Genomic DNA, 10501 nt, shown 5'->3' with positions numbered 1-10501 from the left:
CGTGGCTAGAGGATGGTTGGAGTTTATCCAACGCTCAATCATACCCACTAGCAACCGGTCCGAAGTTACTCTAGACCGGGCCATCATGATTCATAGCATCATGATTGGAGAAGAAGTGGAAGTTCATGAGGTTATAGCCCAAGAACTCTATAAAGTGGCGGACAAGTCTTCCACCTTGGCAAGGCTAGCCTTTCCTCATCTCATTTGTCACCTCTGTTATTCAGTTGGAGTTGACATAGAAGGAGATATCCCCATTGATGAGGACAAGCCCATCACCAAGAAAAGGATGGAGCAAACAAGAGACCCCTCTCATCATGAGATCCCTGAGATACCTCAAGGGATGCACTTTCCTCCACAAGACTATTGGGAGCAAATTAACACCTCCCTAGGAGAATTGAGTTCCAACATGGGACAACTAAGGGTGGAGCACCAAGAACACTCCATTCTCCTCCATGAAATTAGAGAAGATCAAAGAATCATGAGAGAGGAGCAACAAAGACAAGGAAGAGACATTGAGGAGCACAAGCACTCCATAAGACCTTCAAGAGGAAGAACAAGCCGCCATCACTAAGGTGGACCCGTTCTTTAATCTCCTTGTCCTTTAATTTTCTATTTTTCGAAAATTATGCTTTATGTTTATCTATGTTTGTGTCTTATGATCATTAGTGTCTTAGTGTCTATGCCTTAAAGTTATGAATGTCCTATGAATCCATCACCTTTCTTAAGAACTATTCTTAATTGAAAAAGAAAAGAATTGCATGAATTTTGAATTGTATAACAGTTTAATTATTTTGATGTGGTGGCAACACTTTTGTTCTATGAATGTATGCTTGAACAGTGCATATGTCTTTTGAATTTGTGGTTCATGAATGTTGGCTCTTGAAAGAATGATGAAAAAGGAGACATGTTACTGAGGATCTGAAAAATCATAAAAATGATTCTTGAAGCAAGAAAAAGCAGTGAATACAAAAAAAAAGAGGCGAAAAAAAAAACTGAAAAAAAAGAAGAAAGAAAAAGAAAGAAATAAAGTTGTGATCCAAGGCAATAAGAGTGTGCTTAAAAACCCTGGACACCTCTAATTGGGGACTTTAGCAAAGCTGAGTCACAATCTGAAAAGGTTCACCCAATTATGTGTCTATGGCATGTATGTATCCGGTGGTAATACTGGAAGACAGAGTGCTTTGGGCCACAGCCAAGACTCAATAAGTAGCTGTGTTCAAGAATCATCATACTTAACTAGGAGAATCAATAACACTATCTGGATTCTGAGTTCCTAAAGAAGCCAATCATTCTGAGTTCCAAAGGATAGAGTGAGATGCCAAAACTATTCAGAGGCAAAAAGCTAAAAGCCCCGCTCATCTAATTAATACTGATCTTCATAGATGTTTTTGGAGTTCATTGCATATTCTCTTCTTTTTATCCTACTTGATCTTCAGTTGCTTGGGGACAAGCAACAATTTAAGTTTGGTGTTGTGATGAGCGGATAATTTGTACCCTTTTTGGCATTATTTTTAGTATGTTTTTAGTATCTTTTAGTTAGTTTTTATTATATTTTTATTAGTTTTTAGTTAAAATTTACTTTTCTGGACTTTACTATGAGTTTGTGTGTTTTTCTGTGATTTCAGGTATTTTCTAGCTGAAATTGAGGGATCTGAGCAAAAATCTGATCCAGAGACTGAAAAGGACTGCAGATGCTATTGGATTCTGACCTCCCTGCACTCGAAGTGGATTTTCTGGAGCTACAGAATCCCAATTGGCGCGCTCTCAACGGCGTTGGAAAGTAGACATCCTGGGCTTTCCAGCAATATATGATAGTCCATACTTTGCCCAAGATTTGATGGCCCAAACCGGCGTTCAAAGTCACCAACAGAAATTCCAGCGTTAAACGCCGGAACTGGCACCTAAATGGGAGTTAAACGCCCAAACTGGCACCAAAGCTGGCGTTTAACTCCAAGAGGAGTCTCTACACGAAAATGCTTCATTTGCTCAGCCCAAGCACACACCAAGTGGGCCCGGAAGTGGATTTTTATGTCATTTACTCATCTATGTACACCTTAGGCTACTAGTTCTCTATATATAGGACCTTTTACTATTGTATTAGAGAGCTTTTGATCATGTTTTTATGATTGAACTCACTTTGGGAGGCTGGCCATTTGGCCATGCCTAGACCTTGTTCTTATGTATTTTCAACGGTGGAGTTTCTACACACCATAGATTAAGGTGTGGAGCTCTGCTGTACCTCGAGTATTAATGCAATTACTGTTGTTCTTCTATTCAATTCCGCTTGTTCTTTGTCCAAGATATCACTTGTTCTTCAACATGATGAATGTGATGATCCGTGACACTCATCATCATTCTCACTTATGAACAAAGTGACTGACAACCACTCTTGTTCTACAAGCATACGAGGCTTAGTGAATATCTCTTGGATTCCTGATACACGATGCATGGTTGATCGCCTGACAACCGAGTGCTCGCCTGACAAACGAGCCAGCCATTCCGTGAGATCAGAGTCTTCGTGGTATAGGCGAGAACTGATGGCGGCATTCAAGAGAATCCGGAAGGTCTAACCTTGTCTGTGGTATTCTGAGTAGGATTCAATGATTGAATGACTGTGACGTGCTTCAAACTCCTAGCAGGCGGGGCGTTAGTGACAGACGCAAAAGGATCGATGGATTTTATTCCGGCCTGACCGAGAACCGACAGCTGATTACCCATGCTGTGACAGAGCATAGGCGACGTTTTCACTGAGAGGATGGGAGGTAGCCACTGACAACGGTGAAACCCTTGCATAAGCTTGCCATGGAAAGGAGTAAGAAGGATTGGATGAAGACAGTAGGAAAGCAGAGAGACGGAAGGGAAGGCATCTTCATACGCTTATCTGAAGCTCTCACCAATGATATACATAAGTATCTCTATCTTTATCTTTATGTTTTATTCATCATCTATACCCATTTGAGTCTGCCTGACTAAGATTTACAAGGTGACCATAGCTTGCTTCATACCAACAATCTCCGTGGGATCGACCCTTACTCGCGTAAGGTTTATTACTTGGACGACCCAGTGCACTTGCTGGTTAGTTGTGCGAAGTTGTGTTTATGCCATGGTATTGAGCACCAAGTCTTTGGAGCCATTACCGGGGATTGTTTTGTGTAAAAGTAGTGATCACAATTTCGTGCACCAGTGTTTACGAATGACTTCTCTGTATTTGGTGATTCATATTCTAAATGCCTACATCACCTTGCTCTGGTGCTAAAGAGGTGCTAAGAAACTAACCTAGTTTTAAACTGGGAAAAGTGCCATTTCATGGTCACTGAAGGGGTGGTTCTTGTTCACAAAATTTCCAAAAAGGGCATAGAGGTGGACAAGGCTAAGGTGAAAGTGATTGAGAAGTTACCTCCACCTTGCAATGTCAAGGTAATTAGAAGCTTTTTAGGGCATGCTGGGTTTTATAGGAGGTTTATTAATGATTTTTCAAAGATTGCTAAACCCCTCAGCAACCTACTTGTCTCTAATACACCTTTCATTTGTGATAGAGAATGCATGCTAGCCTTTGATGAGCTTAAAAATAGACTTTTTTCTGCACCTATTATAGCACCACCCAGCTGGGACTTACCTTTTGAATTGATGTGTGATGCATCAGATTTTGCTGTTAGTGCTGTTCTAGGACAAAGGAAAGATAAGCTAGTACATGTCATTTATTATGATAGCAAAGTTCATAATGAGAATAAAAGGAACTACACCACTACAGAGAAGGAACTCCTAGCCATAATCTTTGCTTTTGATAAGTTTAAATTATATCTTATTGGTTCTAAAGTTATTGTTTTCACTGATCATGCAACTCTCAAGTACTTGCTGACCAAGCAAGAGTCTAAGCCTAGAGTAATAAGATGGATCTTGCTACTTCAAGAGTTCAACATAGAGATTAAAGATAGAAGCAGAGCAGAGAACAAAGTGGCTGATCACCTATCTAGAATCCCACTTGAAAAAGATGAAGCACACAAGTGAATGAGAGTTTTCCTGATGAGTAGCTGATGATGATCCAAGAAACTCCCTGGTTTGCAAATATAGCCAATTTCAAGGCTATTGGGAAGCTACCAACTAACATCAACAAGTATATAAGGAGGAAGCTACTCAATGATGCTAAACACTACATTTGGGATGAGCCTTATTTGTTTAAAAGCTGTGATGATGGGATCTTGAGAAGGTGCATTTCCTGTGAGAAAGGTGGTGCGCGAAATTGTGATCATCAACAATGGCGCCAAAGACTTGGAGCTCTCAAACGTGAATGACATTTTGTCACAATTTCACACAACTAACCAGCAAGTGCATTGGGTCGTCCAAGTAATACCTTACGTGAGTAAGGGTCGATCCCACAGAGATTGTTGGTATGAAGCAAGCTATGGTCATCTTGTAAATCTCAGTCAGGCGGATTCTAAGGGTTATAATGGTTTTCGAATATAAAAATAAATAAAGCATAAAATAGAGAAAGAGATACTTATGTAATTCATTAGTGAGAGTTTCAGATAAGTGCATAGAGATGCTTTGTTCTTGTTGAATCTCTGCTTTCCTACTGCCTTCATCCAATCCTTCATACTCCTTTCCATGGTAAGCTATATGTTGGGTTTCACCGTTATCAATGGCTACCTCCCGTCCTCTCAGTGAAAATGGTCTAAATGCTCTGTCACAGCACGGCTAATCATCTGTCGATTTTCGATTATGATGGAATAGGATCCATTGATCCTTTTGCGTCTGTCACTACGCCCAACACTCGCGAGTTTGAAGCTCGTCACAGTTATCCCAGCCCAGATCCTACTCAGAATACCACAGATAAGGTTTAAACTTTTAGGATCTTAGGAATGGCTGCCAATAATTCTAGCTTATACCATGAAGACTCCAATCTTTCGGAACGGAGGCTAAGAGATACGCGTTCGATCTAAGGTAGAACGGAAGTGGTTGTCAGGCACACGTTCATAGGTGAGAATGATGATGAGTGTCACAGATCATCACATTCATCATGTTGAAGAGCAGCGAATATCTTAGAATAAGCATAAATTGAATAGAAGAATAATAGTAATTGCATTAATACTCGAGGAACAGCAGAGCTCCACACCTTAATCTATGGTGTGTAGAAACTCCACCGTTGAAAATACATAAGTGATAGTGGTTCAGGCATGGCCGAATGGCCAGCCTCCACAAAAGTCTAAGATAGCATAAAAATGATCAAAGATCTGGTCAAAGAAGCTTAGTACAATAGTAAAAAGTTCTATTTATACTAAACTAGCTACTAGGATTTACAGAAATAAGTCTAAGTGCAGAAATCCACTTTCGGGGCCCACTTTGGTGTGTGCTTGGGCTGAGCTTGAGCTTTACATGTGAAGAGACTTCTCTTGGGGTTAAACGCCAAGTTGTAACGTGTTTTTGGCGTTTAACTCTGGTTTGTGACGTGTTTCTGGCGTTATACTCCAGAATACAGCATGGAACTGGCGTTGAACGCCAGTTTGCGTCATTTAAACTCGAATAAAGTATGAACTATTATATATTGCTAGAAATCCCTGGATGTCTACTTTCTAACGCAGTTCAGATCACGCTATTTGGAGTTCTGTAGCTCCAGAAAATCCATCTCGAGTGCAGGGAGGTCAGAATCCAACAGCATCTGTAGTCCTTTTTCAGCCTCGTATCAGATTTTTTCTCAGGTCCCTCAATTTCAGCCAGAAAATACCTGAAATCACGGAAAAACATAAAAACTCATATTAAAGTCCAGAAATGTGAATTTTGCATAAAAACTAATAAAAACATCCCTAAAAGTAGCTAGATCCTACTAAAAACTACATAAAAACAATGCCAAAAAGCGTATAAATTATCCGCTCATCACAACACCAAACTTAAATTGTTGCTTGTCCCTAAGCAACTAAAAATCAAATAGGATAAAAAGAAAAGAATATACTATAAATTCAAAAATATCAATGAAGCTTAGTTCTAATTAGATGAGCGGGACTAGTAGCTTTTTGCTTCTGAACAGTTTTGACATCTCACTTTATCCTTAGAAGTTTAGAATGATTGGCATCCATAGGAACTCAGAGTTCAGATAGTGTTATAGATTCTCCTAGTTAAGTTGTTGATTCTTGAACATAGCTACTTTTATGAGTCTTGGCCGTGGCCCTAAGCACTTTGTTTTCCAGTATTACCACCGGATACATAAATGCCACAGACACATGACTGGGTGAACCTTTTCAGATTGTAACTCAGCTTTGCTAAAGTTCCCAATTAGAGGTGTCCAGAGCTCTTAAGCACACTCTTTTTTGCTTTGGATCATGACTTTAACCACTCAGTCTCAAGCTTTTCACTTGGACCTTCATGCCACAAGCACATGGTTAGGGACAGCTTGATTTAGCCGCTTAGGCCTGGATTTTATTTCCTTGGGCCCTCCTATCCATTGATGCTCAAAACCTTGGATCCTTTTTACCCTTGCCTTTTGGTTTTAAGGGCTATTGGCTTTTTCTGCTTGCTTTTTCTTTTTCTTTCTTAAATTTTTTTTCTCCATTTTTTTTTGCAAGCTTCTTCTCTTTCACTGCTTTCTCTTGCTTCAAAAAACAATTTCATGATTTTTTCAGATGATCAACAACATTTCTCTTTTTCATCACTCTTTCAAGAGCCAACAATTTTAACATTCATAAACAACAAGATAAAAAATATGCACTGTTCAAGCATTCATTCAGAAAACAAAAAGTATTGTCACCACATCAATATAATTAGACTAATTTCAAGGATGAATTCAAAACTCATGTACTTCTTGTTCTTTTGTATTAAAAATATTTTTCATTTAAGAAAGGTGAAAGATTCATGGAATTATTCATAGCCTTAAGACATAGTTGCTAAATACTAATGATCATGTAATAAAGACACAAACATAGACAAACATGAAGCTCAAAAACCGAAAAACAGAGAGATAAGAACAAGGAAGTTAAGGAATGAGTCCACCTTAGTGATGGTGGCGCCTTCTTCTTGAAGGACCAATGGTGTTCTTGAGCTCCTCTATGTCTCTTCCTTGCCTTTGTTGCTCCTCCCTTATAGCTCTTTGATCTTCTCTAATCTCATTGAGAATGATGGAGTGTTCTTGGTGTTCCACCCTTAATTGATTCATGTCATGACTCAATCCTTCTAGAGAAGTGTTGAGTTGTTCCCAATAGTTGTTTAGAGGAAAATGCATCCCTTGAGGCATCTCAGGGATTTCTTGATGATAAGCTTCCTCATGCATCTCTTGAGATCCATGAATGGGCTCTATTGTTTGCTCCATCCTCTTCTTAGTGATGGGCTTGTCCTCTTCAATGAGGATGTCTCCTTCTATGACAACTTCAGCTAAGTAGCATAGATGGCAAATGAGATGAGAAAAAGCTAGCCTTGCCAAGGTGGAGGGCTTTTCGTCTACTTTATAGAGTTCTAGAGAGATGACTTCATGAACTTCTACTTCCTCTCCAATCATGATGCTATGGATCATGATGGCCCGATCCACAGTTACTTCAGATTGGTTGCTAGTGGGGATGATGGAGCGTTGGATGAACTCCAACCATCCTCTAGCCACAGGCTTAAGGTCCAGTCTTCCCAATTGAACTGGCTTGCCTTTTGAGTCTCTTTTCTATTGAGCTCCTTCCATACATATATCCATGAGAACTTGGTCCAACCTTTGATCAAAGTTGACCCTTCTAGTGTAGGGGCGTGCGTCCTCTTGCATCATAAGCAAGTTGAATACCAACCTTACATTTTCCGGACTGAAATCTAAGCATTTTCCCCGAACCATTGTAAGATAATTCTTTGGATTCAGGTTCATACTTTGATCATGGTTCCTAGTGATCCATGCATTGGCATAGAACTCTTGAACCATTAAGATTCCGACTTGTTGAATGGGGTTGGTAAGAACTTCCCAACCTCTTCTTTGGATCTTATGTCAGATCTCCGGATACTCATTTTTCTTGAGCATGAAAGGGACCTCAGGAATCACCTTTTTCTTGGTCACAACTTCATAGATGTGGTCTTGATGGGCTTTTGAGATGAATCTCTCCATCTCCCATGACTCAGAGGTAGAAATAATTGCCTTCTTTTTCCTCTTTCTTGAGGTTTCTCTGGCCTTAGGTGCCATCAATGGTTATGGAAAAACAAAAAAGCTATGCTTTTACCCAACCAAACTTAGAATTTTGCTCGCCCTCGAGCAAAAGAAGAAAGAAAAGAAGAAGAAAAAGATATGGAGGAAAGGGGGAGAGGTGTAGGTCTCGGCCAAGGGGGAGAATAAAGGGTAGTGTTGTGTGAAAATGAAGAAGGATGCAAGGGTTTATATAGTGGAGGGAGAGGGGTTTTGTTTCGGATATTTAGGGTGGGTTTGGGTGGGAAAGAGATTTTGAATTTGAAGGTAGGTGGGGTTTATGGGAAAGAGTGGATGGATGTGATTGGTGAAGGGGTAATGGGGAAGAGAGATTGAGGTGATTGGTGAAGGGTATAGTGTTATTGGATTGTGTGAAAAAGAGAGAAGTAGGGTATGTAGGGATCCTGTGGGGTCCATAGATCCTGAAGTGATCCTGTGGGGTCCACAGATCTTGAGGTGTCAAAGATTTCTCATCCATGCACCTTTTAGGCATGTAAAACGCCCTCTGTATGCAATCCTGGCGTTTAACGCCAGACTGATGCTTGTTTCTGGCGTTAAACGCCAGCTTGGTGCTTGTTTCTGGCGTTAAACGCCCAAATGTAGCCTGTTTCTGGCGTTTAACGCCAGACAAATGCTTGTTTCTGGCGTTTAAACGCCAGCTTGGTGCTTGTTTCTGGCGTTTAAACGCCAGCTTGGTGCTTGTTTCTGGCGTTAAACGCCAGACAGATGCTTGTTTCTGGTGTTTAAATGCCAGACAGCTCTTCCTCCAGGGTGTGCTTTTTCTTCTACTATTTTTTATTCTGTTTTTAATTTTTTCAATTGTTTTGTGACTCCACATGATCATAAACCTAATAAAACATAAAAGAACAATAGAAATATAGATAAATAAAAATTGGGTTGCCTCCCAATAAGCGCTTCTTTAATGTCAATAGCTTGACAGTGAGCTCTCATGGAGCTTCACAGATGTTCAGAGCATTGTTGGGACCTCCCAACACCAAACTTAGAGTTTGAATGTGGGGGTTTAACACCAAACTTAGAGTTTGGTTGTGGCCTTCCAACACCAAACTTAGAGTTTGATTGTGGGGACTTTGTTTGACTCTGTATTGAGAGAAGCTTATCGTGCCTCTTTTCCATGGTTGCAGAGGGAGATTCTTGAGCTTTAAACACAAGGTAGTCCCCATTCAATTAAAGGACTAGCTCTCCTCTGTCAACATCAATCACAGCTCTTGCTGTGGCTAGAAAGGTCTTCCAAGGATGATGCATTCATCCTCATCCTTCCCAGTGTCTAAGATTATGAAATCAGTAGGGACGTAAAGGCATTTAACCTTCACTAACACGTCCTCTACCAATCCATAAGCTTGTTTTATTGACTTCTCTGCCATCTCTAATGAGATTCTTGCAGCGTGTACCTCAAGGATCCCCAGTTTCTCCATTACAGAGAGTGGCATAAGATTTATACTTGACCCTAGGTCACACAGAGCCTTCTCAAAGGTCATGGTGCCTATGGTACAGGGTATTAAGAATTTACCAGGATCCTGTTTCTTTTTAGGTAAAGTTTGCTGAACCCATGTATTTAGTTTACTAATGAGCAAGAGAGGTTCATCTTCCCAAGTCTCATTACCAAACAACTTGGCATTCAACTTCATGATGGCTCCTAGATATTGAGCAACTTGCTCTTCAGTTACATCTTCATCCTCTTTAGAGGAAGAATAGTTCTCAAAGCTCATGAATGGCAGAAGGAAGTTTAATGGAATCTCTATGGTCTCTATATGAGCCTCAGATTCCTTTAGGTCCTCAATAGGAAACTTCCTTCTGTCTGAAGGACGTCCCATGAGGTCTTCCTCATTGGGATTCATGTCCTCCCCTTCCTCCTTGGATTCGGCCATTTTGATAATATCAATGCCCTTGCACTCTCTTTTTGGATTCTCTTCTGTATTGCTTGGGAGAGTACTAGGAGGAGTTTCAGTAATTTTCTTACTCAGCTGGCCCACTTGTGCCTCCAAGTTTCTAATGGAGGACCTTGTTTCATTCATGAAACATAAAATGGCCTTAAATAGATTAGAGACTATGTTTGGTAAGCAAGAGGGGCTCTGCTCAGAATTCTCTGTCTGTTGCTGAGAAGATGATGGAAAAGGCTTGCTATTGCTAAACCTGTTTTTTCCACCGTTATTAAAGCCTTGTTGAGGCTTTTGTTGATCCTTCCATGAGAAATTTGGATGATTTCTCCATGAAGGATTATAGGTGTTTCCATAGGCTTCACCCATGTAATTTACCTCTGCCATTGCAGGGTTCTCAAGATCATAAGCTTCTTCTTCAGAAGATGCCTCTTTAGTACTGTTGGATGCATTTTTCCATCCATTCAGA

The sequence above is a fragment of the Arachis stenosperma genome, chromosome 9 (genome assembly GCF_014773155.1).
Source record: "Arachis stenosperma cultivar V10309 chromosome 9, arast.V10309.gnm1.PFL2, whole genome shotgun sequence".
In the NCBI taxonomy this organism is placed as follows: Eukaryota; Viridiplantae; Streptophyta; class Magnoliopsida; order Fabales; family Fabaceae; genus Arachis; species Arachis stenosperma.
Note: the sequence above shows the minus strand (reverse complement) of the source record.